Source organism: Ictidomys tridecemlineatus, chromosome 11 (assembly GCF_052094955.1).
Source record: "Ictidomys tridecemlineatus isolate mIctTri1 chromosome 11, mIctTri1.hap1, whole genome shotgun sequence".
Classification (NCBI taxonomy): Eukaryota; Metazoa; Chordata; class Mammalia; order Rodentia; family Sciuridae; genus Ictidomys; species Ictidomys tridecemlineatus.
In genome coordinates this window covers 65,684,017-65,699,005 of record NC_135487.1, presented here as the reverse complement: position 1 = coordinate 65,699,005, position 14,989 = coordinate 65,684,017, and positions in this window count along the sequence as shown.

The following is a 14,989-nucleotide window of genomic DNA, read 5'->3' as shown; positions in this document are numbered from 1 at the left end:
CTGGCTCTGCAATCTGTTTAACCATTGCCCTGAGTTGCTTCTCAGTGTTTTAAATAAAACTGTTCCCCACTCTCCAACCCTATTTCTCCCAAGCAATTGACAGAGATATGAAAGTTGAATTCCACTCCCTTTCTAAGACAGACACATTTTCTTCTCCTCCCTTCTTTATGATCCTCCCTTTATTCCACTTGTCTGGTTACAAATGTTGGGTCTCAGAAAATGATACTCCAAAGTATGTGCACTGCCATGCTGAGGTCTTTAAGATGAAGGACATTGCATGGACCTCAGAAGCTCTCTCTGACCTTCTGCCCTCCTCACTCCCACCTGCCTTTCTCCTCCTGAAGCCATTCATAGGAACCAGATTCCTTTCCCCAAAGGCAGGTCATAGAAATAAGAAATATTACTATAACTTGCCTGCCTGTAGGAGCTGACCATGAAAAACTAATCTGACCTACCTGTATAAGAGTGTATTCCTCCCTCCAGAGGATTACTTTCCTCCTGAGATGAAGAAATGCTCCACAGAGAGGACAAGAGCTGTCCAAACAGATGGGTCTTGCTGTGCTTCCTACATCAGTCTACTATTACTATCAGATCATATTTTCTATCCAATCATGTTTCAACACAGTTGCTCATTCCTCATCAGACCTAAGCATAAAACCAATTTTTCCTGAGTTTTTTGTCTTTGTTTCTAAAGGTTCCCATGTCATGTAAAACTTTAAGTAAATTTGTTACAAGTGTTTCTTGTTAACCAGGTTTTTTTGTTTGTTTGTTTGTGTTTTTTTTTTTTTTATAGAAGTGTCAGCTATGACCCTGATGATGGGAGAAAAGGAATCACAACTTCCTGCCCTGAAACCAAGGATACTTTATTTTATTTTCTATTTTGAATAATATTCCTTTTCTAGTATAGCCAATTTCTTTACAGTTTTCCTTGCAATGTCCATTAGCCAATGGACTTTATCAGGCCATCAAACTGTGCTCGAATGTGTCAGTGCAGCAAAACCATATTTGGCTAAATTATAGTCGCTGGTAAAGAACTGGTAGGCACTACTTTATAAAGTGCTTTACCACTTCTGGTCTGGTAATCGCCAATTGGAGAAATAATGAATAATAAAATGTGCAAACCCTGATGACAACATTAGTGACATGAAATTAAAACCAAGGATATCTGAGTCCTAGAATACTAAGAAGACTGTTTTCAATGTGGAAAAAAAAACCAAAACTACTTCAGTAATAATTAAAGAATTCTGTGTGGAATCTGAGACCTCCAGGCAAAATCATATTATTTGAGTTTTCAGTATAATAACGTTTTCACTATAATAATGTTTGAAATAGTGACTAACCAAACTCAGATGTGAGAAAAATGGCTCCAGAAAATGCCAGACAAAAGAAAATGAAAAATCTGCAACATTCTCCAGAGAAGACACCAAAATTTAAGAGCCTCCCTTTGATATGTATTGAGACATAAAGCACCTATATATATTTTTTTCTTTCCATCTAAGATAATATATACAGAAGGTGATTTTTTCCCTCTATGGCTTTGTCTAGGATTATTGTTTTTTATTCTTCTGTTTTATAATTTTATCATTTTCAACTCTTAACTCAAACTCAGCACAAAGTAATTGTTTTTGCTCATTTCTTGTGATTTATCATATGTCATTGGGATTGGTACTCACGGGACAGAGGGACAGCTGGAGTTACTATGAAGTTGGCAACATCAGTTTTGTAGTCAGCCTGACATTGGTTTAAAATGCATTTCAGACTGATAGGAGGTGGTGGATTCACAGTCCCTGAGACTGAAGTTCTCTCATTCTCCAATGAATGAAGAGTGTCTGGGGACTAGCAGTGCCCCACAAACTTGCCTCAGCTGTGAGGTGATATTCACCAGGAAAAGAGATTGGGTAGCCACAGCTACAAGGACTGGATTATCAGAAAGCCACCCCCCTTATATCTAAAAAGAGTAATAAATTTTTCCTATTATCAGATAAGCCAAATTAAAGTATCTGCATTGTTGTTCATTCAGCGATAATTTTAGGGCTCTATATCATGTTTTTTTTTCTTCACAAAATTCCTAAATTTTTCTAATATTTGAGACTTCCCAGAAACTTAATCTTGTCCTTGGTTGGAACTTTTCACTAATCTGCTATGTAAAATTAGGCAAATTCCTATATCTCTATAAAATTTATTTACTATATCTATTAAATGGTGGTTAAGCTCAATAATTTATAAAATACATTCTTGCTTACCTACAATTCAGAAATATGGTCAAAGTTTATCTTGAGAAGAGAATGTACCCTATTCCACACATACTTTGAAAAAGTAGTTCATTTTGCTATTTCATACTTTCTGAATTCTAAAATAAAGAAGACTTCTAGAATTCAGAATAAATATATTCTCATGTTGTTTTCACAATAATTCAAGTAGTTACACCTAAAAGATGTTATTTGTTGCAATTTACATAGTGAATAGGATATTCTGGCTATTTCCTGTATTTTGACACTATAAATGCAATTTAACAACAAAAAAAAATGAAGAAAACTAGCTTTTGTTGTTGTGAAAAGATAGATGTTCAAAGACTGAGCTAAAAGATACAACCTCCAAAGGGGTAGCTGTTGGAATTTACTTCAGCAAATCTTGTTCATTATCATTCAGAAAAATCCTCATGCTCTGGGTCATGCTGTTTGCCTCACAACAGATTTTTCCAGTTACTTAGACCTCATATTGAAATGAAACTAAAAGGGGGGAAAATCATATAGCTCACCAGAGTTGTCTTATTACCCAACAAATTTAAAACAGATCTAATGGCAAAGAGGGGGAATGATAAGCAGTGGGAGACATATAAAGTGCATGCACCATTGGATTCTGACCAAAATCAGGGCTTGGGATTTTGGAGCATTGAGACTCTTTGTGTACACCATTGTATCATGCTTTTATTCTTACTCCCACTCTTAAATCCTCCTATTCTAATTAAGCTCACTCACACACACCCACACCCAAGCACATAAAACAAAAACACACCAACATTTAACTTGATCTACCTGCTTATTCACTATATCCTTATGTTGACGAGAAAAATTATCATCTGTCAGCATGTTATGGGATCAAAGGTAACTTACCTATTCAGGTTGCGGGAGACTTCAGCCATCTCATCGTGTCACTCAAAGAATAATGCTGGCTCTTTTTAAAGTTTTTTTTAAAAGCTTATAAAAAACCATTTGCATTTCTCTTAATAATCCAAAAAAATTTTAAAGTAAAATTTCTAATTAAAAAAAAAAAATTTACCAGAAAAAAACTAATACTGGTTGATTCCATATTGTGGAAGATTTCAAATGTCTTATTCATGTTGTTATTAAAGACCCAGTGATAGCTAATTTCAATAGTGAGATAGAAAGAAAAACTCATTTATACTTCCAAAAATAAATGCATAAAGAAAAAAAAATGTACCTACTTACCAGAGAGGTCAGGCTTAACTGCTTCTCTTCTAATAAACAGTTTACTCAATGAGGGGGAAAAAGGAAAAGTAATTTTTAATAAGAAATTGTTGTTTTGAAAAGAAGGAGGAAGGATGAAGCCAGCTTTTGTATCAAGACCTTAGTATGTAATAGTATGTTATTAGCCACAATATGCTAATACTAACTCAGCAACATAGGTATGCACAGAGTCAACTCTCTGAGGCAGGAAGGACCACAGGCCCAGTACCACAGGCCTCCAACTGCCAGAAAGAAGCACATGGAAGAGGTATGCTGTTTCCTCCAGCTTGATTAGCATATATCATGTACATGACAGATGCTTGTACATCTTCAAATCAAAGAGGTACTCTACGTTTCCTTTGTGACTAGCAGGGCAACTGGAGGACTGAAAAGCAGCACCAAGTGAAAGAATTGCCATGGACAGTCCATCACATACAAGAAAGCCTCCAACTAATTCTGAGGCTTCAATTATTTCTTCAATTGTAAAATGATAATAAATTTATTTCATTATTTTTATTACTAGCTTTCCTTGCCTATTGCACAAATTTGCTGGGAGCATTAAAAATAAATAAATAACATGTGAAAACAAATAGCATCTTCCATTTATTGAGCACTTGGGTAGCAAACACAAGCAAAAGACTGCAAAGGCATTATCTCCATTAGGTATTAAAACAAATTTATTAAATGGGCAACATTAACATTTTTTTTTCCAGTTGAGACTAGGAAGGCTCAGAGAATTAAAACTCCACAGATTATAAACGGGAAAGCAAAGAGATTCATTCCCAAGGATCTTGGTGCATCTTGTAAAAGGGCTATCAATGAGATTTATCTATTCATTAAATACCAACGAGGAGAGTATTCTGTTCTTCTGGCCTTTCTGTTTTCAAATGATAGTGATATTTGGTGATAATAATTGCATTTCTGCTGATAAGAAAAATTTCCAAAGTCAAATTATAAATTAACTGTATACAAAATCTCCAAAGTTAAGGTTAAGTAGAAAACTTAAGAACATAGAGGAAATAACTTTTTTCTATAAGTGAAGCCCAAATTTCCACAGGCTTCTGACTTTCAAAGGACAGGGTGAGGATCTTAGTGCCTTTTTTCCTTCTTCGCCTTTGAAAGCTTCCAACAGTTACCTTCTGCCCACAGACACTGCATCATCATTTTCTTGGTAAAAATTAAAATCTGTGGTGGAAAAGGTGCTATCAGACTGTCTAAGGTTCCCTTTCTGCCTTTCAAAATCCAGTTAAGGGCATTTAATCTCTCTAATTCAAGAAAAGATGCAAATAACCCCTTTGACCAAACTGCTATTTAATTAGCCCAAGAGCACTAAAGTCACTCTCTCCTACTCAAGCTGGCTCTGAAAGACACAAAGGTTTGTCTATTTGGGGTGATTTTTCCCTTAGGTACATAATTGAAATGATTCTAGTTTGGCTGCTCAAGCACTAAAGTGTCACAGTGATGAGTGTCATAAGATAAATATAGGGATAGCTTACAAATATTTCGTTTTGCAATCTGGTATTGCATATGGATGCCTGAAATAAGTAATGTAAATTAGTCTCCTCTAATTTACATTTAAACAGGGGCTTAAGAAGGATCAGGGAGCACCACTCTGCCTTGAAAAGCTACAGCCTAAAAAGAGTGACAGGGATTGTCATCAGTATTATAATCATTACCAAGTTCCAAAAAAAAAAAAGACCCTTGTTAGGAATGGATCTGTCTCTGCAGGGGATATCCAAGACTGCAGTGCTCGGATAAAATATGAATCAAGGACTAATGCCAAAAAACCTAAATTACATTTTTAAAAGAGGATGTTGCATTAAAGTAGTGATAAGCTGGATAATTATAGAGAATTTTATGTACCTTTTAGCATAATTAATGACATAAAACACCAAAGTTTGAAATTTAAAATCCATCTACTTTAAATTATGGTTTTAAATTTACATATATCATTAGAATGAAAATAAATGTAGAATGGTGAGATTAATAAGTATAAACCAAACATGGATTAGATATTTGTCCATTGTGAATATTACAAAAGAAGGCAAGAATCATTTCTCATATTAAGCAGGGTCTCGTTAACTGCAGGGCATTTATTAAAACTAATATTAATATTATCTTAGTTAACTTTTCATATATAACAAGTGCTGGATAAATAAACTCTGTATGAAATCTGGAATGTAATTTATAATGAATTTGTGCTAATGATATCTAATGTGCCTAGTTAAAATGGAAAGTTTATTGAGAATAAATGTTGCTCATTTACTTCAAAGGGAGTTACCAAACATGCGTAATTTGATAGTAATTTAAGAAATAAAACAATGTTAGCTAATCTAAGTATGATTTACAAATTTCCTTATGACAATGAGTACATGTTACATATGTTTTTAAAAATTATTTACTAGTTTAAAAAAAAAAAGAAAAGAAAGGGGGATGCAGGGGAAAAACTAAAACTTTTTAATATTGTGGATACTACAAGGGTTCAAACGAGTAACTGGGAATACATACTGTGGGGGGCCAAAAAATAATCTGCAGAGAATTTCCAAACCCCAAATCTTGGGACCTGTAACTATGTAAACTTGTCAGATGTTGGTGGGGGGTGGAGACAAGCTAACAAATGTGTAATTGAGGATTTGGGAGATTATCATTATTTTGGATTACCCAGATGTGTACAATGGAATCACATGCACCTGTAAAAGGAGAGAACTTTCTCCAGAGGAACCCAAAAGAAATGTAGACTAGAAAATAGGAGAGATGAGGCCCAAGAGGAGATCAGAGAGAAGCATGAAAAGAACTTACCAGCTCTGCTGGCTTTGAAGGGACAGTGGTTCAGGCAGCCTCTAGAGGCTAAATGCCTGCAAGTCAACAGAACTGGGTCCGACAGTTTCATGGAGCTACCTTCTGCCAAGAACCTGAATGAGTCCAGATGAAGTCTCCCCCCAGAGTCTGCTGATTGAACACAGCTCTGCTGACACCTCAACTTCAGTACAGTGACACCCATGTCATCCTTTTCATATATAACAAGTGCTGGATAAATAAACTCTGTATGTAACCTGGAATGTAATTTATAATCACTTTGCGCTAATGATATCTAATGTGCCTAGTTAAAATGGAAAGTTTATTGAGAATAAATGTTGCTCATTTACTTCAAAGGGAGTTACCAAACATGCGTAAGATATATTCTGTATTTCAGATACAGAAATGGGAAAGAACAAATTGATGGAGTTTGAAGCCACTACCTCTGTGGTATTCCCTTAGAGCTCTGTGCTTCTCCTGACACCCTCTCCTTTACATTCCATTTTCAATTCACGGCTCCACATCTTGGAGATTTCACTTCCCCAAACACTATAATATCCTTTGGGTCCTGAAGACCCAGTGACCTCTCTAATATCAGATATCAGATGAAGCCTCATGTTTTTGGCCACCTTTCGCCTCTTCTTGCACCACTCTTACACTCCATGATGTCAAATATGTCTGAACACTAGGTGTACGCTGAACTCACACACTGTGCTTCTCAGATATTCTTCCACGTAGGTCTACTTAGTCCTCACAGACCTCTGTGAAGTTGCCATGTAAGTTGTGTCATTCCCATAAGCACTGGAGGAATTTGATGCAGAGGTTTGCCCAAAGAGTTGCAGCTAATTACTGGTATATCTTTTTGAAACCAAGGAGTTTAAGTCCAGAGTTTATATTCTGAACCACCATGCCATACTACACCTATGTTTCAGTTTCTTAAATCCTGCATGTTCCTCCCACATTGTATGAGTGTATCTGTGTGTGTGTGTGTGTGTGTGAGTGTGTGTGTTTCCAGAGATTCAACATAGGGCCCTGACACACTAGGCAAATGTTCTACCACTGAGCTGTACCACAGCCCTTCCCACATCCATCATGTGTCTTTTTTTTTTTTTTTCCTTACCTTAAGTGTTTGTCTCTCCATCTTCTCCTGGAAGGCTATTTCTGACACCTTGCAACAACACAAGTGTGAATGACTCACAGAAGACTTCTCTGACTCCTTAGGCCATATCAACTTTCATTGTTGAGAAGCTGTCATGGGACCCCGACTTTTTCCTTCACAGAACTCAGTGTGCGATCAGTCTCTCTTGGCTGTTTATTCCTTTAGTGCCTACCTCCAGCACAGATACGTCATTAGCTGATGCAGTCCAAGCAACAAGAATCTTGGCTGGTTTTGCTCACCACTGTACCCTCAGTGCTTATCACGACACCTAGCAGGTAGGTGCTGAAGGAACATGGGATGAACCAACAGCCATGCTTCCCTCTGCTCTTAACTATATTCTAAGTAACGACTGATCCCTTCACATATTAAACATGGTGCCAGTAGATTTTGAGGATCATATCTTTTACTTCTACCCTCAGAGAGACATTTAATAATGTTCTTTCTCCAGCTTTAGTTGGAGAACCTGTGGGGAAGGACCTTGACATGGGTAGATTCTACCTCTAGAGTAATTGACTTATCAAAGTGGCCATGTCATGATGGGCATGTGAATACCAGGGACTGTTTCAAAAAGAGGGGTATTATACTGTGCCAAAAGGACACCCCAATTTGTGTCTAGCATCAAAGCCAATTGGATATATGTAACTAGGTTCTGAAAACGAGTCCAAGTGAACTTAATTAAAATATTGATGGCATAACAACCAATTACTAAAAGCAAAGCCTAAATACTTGACCTTTGTTGTTTCATTTTATATTTATGATAATCTTGTGAAGTAGGCATCTTAAATGGATTGTCATCCCTATTTCACAGATGAGGAATTGAGGCCTTAAGTTTACATGATTTTTATTTTTTGTCACACAACTAGAAAATGAACAAGTGAACCCTGAATTGTCTAACTGAAGTTTCTACTCAAAACTTCTATAAATCTAGCCAAAGCTATTTGAATATATAAAATAACCCAAAATTTACTAAATTATTAATTGCATCAGTGATTGTTGTATCAGTGGATCCACCTAGTAATTATGTGCAAGGTCCAGATTACAAGGATAACAGATTGGGAGGAGGAGGAAAGGGAAAATATAGACAAAATACAGAAGGCTTATCTCTGTGTAGTGATAGTGAAGGGCTAAATGCAAATAAACAGGACCATGTGGTGCTGCATTAACTACAGCCACGCACACACAAACATACCCAAGACAGAACAAGACACATAAGCTGGGAATTTGAGGCCTTCTCTATCGGGTACATAGAGCATGAACCAGGCTGGAAGTTAAATAAATTCCCAAGCAACACAAATGGATAAATCATAAACTGATCAGAAAGTCATGATTAAATGCACTTCTTTTAGTTTTCAAAGCTGAAATTTTTATTACAACCCCAAAAGTCTTGTATTCTAAATTCACTGAAGAGAAATCTTTCTAGCAAAAAGTACAAATTGAGTTTCACATGCTGACACTATTTTAGAGATTTGGGAATTAAAGATAAAAGAAACTAATTTTCTATAAATCCTGGTACATTATCAAAATGGTACATTAAATTGTTCACATTAAATTATTTAACTATTTAGCACATTATAAAATTAAATATGACAGTTCTGTTTTAAATGATTACAAAGCATGGAATTTGAATATAATTTAATAATAGTATTCATTACCATATGAAGTCAATCTGATCAATTTTATAATACCACATACTTATGATGTGGTATAACTATTAAAAATGTGTTAATGTAATTCCTTTTAAAGAATTTTTTCCTCTGCTACTGGGCATATGACCAAATGCTTTAATTTAGTCTCCAAACACTATATTGACTGTATTGGTTTCTATAATTGTTTGGGGGTTATTTAACTATAAAACATCTCAAGATTTCAGTTTTATAAACATGTGGTGCACAATTAAATTGCATTATATGACTGGTAGATATCTTAGACAGTTCTGGTAGTTAAACTAGAGAAGTACATATGAATTAAATCCTGTTCTAATTGTCATTTATTCTATTTCAATCTGTTTAAAAAATGAGCTGAAATTAGATGGATATTGTGTGTTTATGAATCAGATTTTAAACATAAGACACATTCAAAAAACCATATTCTTTCAAAAAAAATTACATCATCATAAATTTTTAGTACAACAGATTTGACAAAGGCATATAGTTTGTACTTCTATCATTCAATCAATTAGAACACATGTACGTTAAGTACCTTCTATGTAACAGGAATATTTCTTTGTATGAATGAAAGTTGGAGGAATATAGAATTTCGTTCTATATTTGTTCAATTGGCATCTGACTCCAAAAAATGTTTCTAAATAAATAACATAGATATTTATTTTAACAAGAAATAATGAGAATTAAGTAAATGAAAGCAGAACAAGAAGAGAGCAGCCATTGGAATGGTGGGCTCACTTGTCACTATGGTACCCTGGTCAAGCATCCTGGTGTAGCTCCTCAGCTCAGAGAAGGTGTGACCCTCTGTGTTTGCCTCTCACACAGTACAGGACCCTTTCCTTGCCCATTCCTAAATATCTCTAACTTTCCTCTTTATAACGCAGCACCCCACAGTTATCTCACAATCAACAAACCTCACAGCGAGGTTCATTCTAAGCATTGCTACCTCACCAACTGCATTCAATTCAGGTTTAATTATCTTGATGTTAAATTAGATCCCCAATCCTGAAATTTTCCGTTGCAATTTAGAACTATACATTTAAATTCTGATAACCAGTCCACTTGGATATTTTATGGGCAATTTTTAGTTAACATGTTAAAAATTGCATTCACATCTCTGTACCTCCAAATCTCTACCTGTGTCTATCCGCATTTCCTGATTCAATGACACCAATATCTATGCATTCCTCTAGGCAGGAATGGAGAGGGTGTTCCAGGTGTTTTTCTTTCCCAGTTTCTTATCACTACATGCCGGCTGACTTCACATTTTTTCCCCCCAGTGGACACAACATCTTTATTTTTTATGTGGTGCTGAGGATCGAACCCAGCGCCCCACGCATGCCAGGCAGCGCGTTATCGCTTGAGCCACATCCCCAGCCCGTCTTACTTCACTTTAGATACATTCCCACTAAATTTCAGCAGGCTCTTAGGAGTCCTCCAGTCTCTCCGGGCAATTCACTCTCCTAAATGACTACTTCATAATTTCTTCTTTTTCCCCAAATTACCAATATCCTTCCTTGGTCATTCTCAGTTGGTGGCTTTACATATTATTTTACTGAGAAAAAGAAACTATCTCCTAGGCATCAGGACCTTCTTACATTGAGGATCCTGGAGTCAGCCTCTCTTAACTCCCGTCTCCCTTTGACCCCAGGATAGGGGTTCAATCTCTTCCTCATTATTTTTCCTCTCTTGGATCACTCTCATAATAAACATACATACTAGAAAAAATAATAATGACTTCTCCCCGCATGCCTCTCCAGTTACTACTGTTTTTCTGTATCCTTAATAAAACTATTCCTCAAAATGATAGTCTTACTGTCTCAAATTTTTCTCCTTCAATGCTCTCTCCCTTTTTTGTCTTCATTTTTAAAGTCAAAGTTGTACATGCACCAGTTCAAATAAAAATTTCTTATGAAAATATTATTTCATTTCACCTCCTCAGTGGCAAAAATTTTTAAATCATTCAGCTGTGTTATTTAATATTTGTTATAAGCTGTATTCTGTCCCCTCCCTCTCACATTCATATGTTGAAACTCTAACCCTCAGTAACTCAGAAAGTGATTGAATTTGCAGACGGGGATCCTTTTAAAAGATAATTAATGTAAAATGAGGTGATTAGGGGTTTCTAATACAATATGGGTCTTTATCAGAAAATCTAGATCCAAACAGGCACAGAGGGAAGACACAGAGTCCAAGATCAAGTTGTAGGAGAAATGGACATTTATATGCCAAGCAGAGTCCTCTAAAGAAATCAGACCTTGGACTTCCAGGCTCCAAAATTGTGAGGAAATGAAATTCTCTTCCTTAAGCCATCTACTCTGTAATATGGATGGCTTGACCTACAGTTTTTCAGTTTTACCATGGGCTTACTGGGATGTAACCCCCTTTATAAGTTGAGGAGTGCCTGCACTGGGTGTAAGCACCCTAGCAAACTAAGGCAATGTTTTTGTTTATCTCCAAATAGCACACTTACATCTTTCTTTTCCTTTCTTTTTTGTTTTCAGATTCAGACAGTATATATTGATTTCCTCCTCGAGAAGATGAGAATTTATACATTTCCACAACTCTTCTACCCACTCTCACATGCATGGGTGGGCGAGCCACCCAGCCTCCCAATGCACTTACTGTATTCATCGATCTAAGAAGTACATTTTAAGAGGCACTATCATTTTTATGTACCACTAAGAAAGAAAAATTCTACCAATTAAACAATGACACAAAACTTTCTTATCACATACATTTTTTGCTGAAAGAGGTCTTTTAGAATTAACCAGATATAGATTTTTTCATGTATCATTCTTACGCAATATGAAAAGATAAGCAAAATACATCATTTAAGGCATACCTATTTTTTTAAAAAAATTCAGACTCTGACTGTTGCAAATCACTTATTTGACTCATAGTAGACTATCCAGGTTTTTCTACGTTTTCATGTTTTGTTCTAAAATGTTGATGGTACAGTTATTATAAAAGAACTTATAACACACTAAGAGACTTTGATATCAGGTTCATGATCTAGTTTTACTTTGTACACACTTATCTAGATTTTTTCCCCTCCCTCTTCAGGAATATTATTAGATACCTCTACTTTGCTAACTGACTTATTTCCTAGATTCTTGATTCACGGCATATATAAATACTCATGTAGACACCAAGTAATCCACTATAGAACACCTTCAGTACACCATAAAACTGGTACTTCTTGATGTTCATGCTTTCTTGCATAGGTAATGATGATTGTATTATGAATTTTATCTGACCAACAACACGTATAAGACATCATTTACGGTAATATGATACTTATTTTAGGTAAGCTAAAATATACACATGAGAATTAATAAAATTCAAAATACTGTTTTGGTTAGACTGATATTCCATGTTTACTTATTATGTAATGCTAATCATCACAGAGGTGGGGATTTACTGTGAAGTTAAAGACCTCTAGAAAAGATCTAGTGATATGTCACATAAAAATTTTTTAAATTGCAAAAGATTTTAATAACAACCCATTATATTCATTACCCAGTTGCATTCAAAATTCACGTTTATCATTTGTCATATTATCCCTCATGATTGGTACTATGGTCTGAATGAGTCTCCTCCAAAATTCATATTGAAACAATCCCAATGCAAGAATACTAAGAGGTGGGGGCCTTCAGGAGTGCTCAGTGCCTTATAAGAGGACTTGAAAGTCAAGTTCACCCCCTTCTATATCTTCCTCCATGTGAGCTCATATCATTCAACCTCTTGGGAGGATGGAGTAGCAAAGGTACTATCTGGGAAACAGCAGCAGCCCTCACCAGAATCTGAACCTAAGAACTGAATTGTGAGAATTAAATTTATTTTCCTTATAAATTATCCAGTCTCAGGTATTTTGTTAGAGCAACAAAAATTGACTAAAACAATTGGCTAGCCATAATGATATTTGTAGGGGAAGTTGATATTAATGTTAAGTTTAGTTTGGGGCTAAACAAAACTTAGAAGAGAACCTTATGTAGTTTGCATTTTCATGTACTCTTACCCTGTTGTTAGCCACCTATTTGAGTTAAATTGTTGCTACTGCTCACCCAATGGTATGACCTGAAGTACAGGGCAAAAGTTATTGCAATATAAACAGGTACTAGCATATTGAACACTACGAACATGAAGGAGAAGCAGTTTGAAAGTTTTGCAGTCTGAAGCTAGTCTACATAAAGTTATACATGGACAATTCAATTCTCACCAATGCTTACTGTTTTAGTCAGCTTTTTCACTGCTGTGACTAAAAGACTTGATCAGCACAATTGTAGAGGAGGAAAGCTTTATTTAGGGACTCACAGTTTCAGAGGTCTCAATCCATAGACAGCAGGCTCCATTCCTCAGGACTCAAGGTGAGGCAGGACATCATGGTGGAAGAGTGTGGTAGAAGGAAGCAACTCACAGGGTGAACAAGAAGCAGAGAGAGGGGAACTTCACTCTCTAGATACAGAATATATACCCCAAAGCAATGTGCCCAATTGAACCACTTCCTTCAGCCACAACCCACCTGCCTCCAGTTACCACTTAGTTAACCCTCTCAGGGATTAATTCACTGATTAGATTGTGTCTATAACCCAATGTTTTTCCTCCAAACCTTCTTGCATTGTCTCACACGTGAGCTTTTGGGGACACATCTCATCCAACCCATAACACTTACTCAAAATAGCCCTATTCTCTTAGAATTGTACTTTGCTTCGTAAGAGCTAATAAAATCTTAAAGCTCTAAGATCTAAGGAGTTTAACACAAAACTTTATTTCTTAAATTTCTCCTAAATCTTTTCTTTTTTCCACCATGATTCAAAGACCCAGAATGTCACTATTGTGTTCTAATTGCTATCCCTGTTTCCAACAGTGCTGTTCTGATATCCACCCACTGTAACCACACTGATCTACAACACAAATCTAACCAAACCACTCCTTTATGTGGACTCCTCAATAGGCCCCAACTAAACCAAGGTACTCATGGCATTCTTTGTGACATCCCCACCTGCCTCTCCATCTCACCTACCACAGTCATACAATAGATCCCCATGCACAACCTACCTCTTCACATCTCCGTGCCACTATTAATGAGTTTTTCTTCCCAGGGGTCTCTCTCTACCTCCATTTTCATCTAAATTTTTCATATCTCAAAGACTTATGTCAGGTGTGATCCTCCTCCAAGGATCTCTTCCTGGCTCCTATCTTTTTCTGTTTCCTTAGTACCCTATATATAATGTCATTGCATAATCCACATTATATTAACATCACTTAATGTTATTACATAGTCCACATTATAGTAACACCACTTAAATATTTCTCCAACTGGAATTTAAATATCTCAAATACAAAGACTGGGTGCTATTTATTTTTGATTCATGACACTAGATAGTACATTGCACAATTAGCCTTCCATAAACACTTGCTAAACTAAATAAATTCAGCTATATTATCCAAATTAAATAGATACTCAAATATATTAGATGTCTAATCTGAGGTTATTTATTGGAAGATCTACAAAAAACAAGGGTATCAAGAAGGGGTGGGGGAGACATTCAATCCACTGAAAAGAGACTAAATCCAGAGATAGCAGATGATTCAAGATAGGTGTAATAATCAAGTTCAGAAGGTAGTCAGGTGGCAGGGACTAACCAGAAGGGAGAGACTATCTAAAACAGCTGACTCATGAGGATAACATCTGATGGACCATGAGGTAAAATTACTAAGATTCACAGTAGGAGATGATATAGAGAAGAAATACATGAGGCAGGTGCTAAAGTAATGAATGAAAGCAAGTTTAAAAAGAAAGAAGTAGACATCAACATTTAGGGTTCAGAAGTTCTAGAGACTCTGGGCTTCAAATGAAGGGATGTAGAATGACAAGAACTATCATGGTACAGAATCTG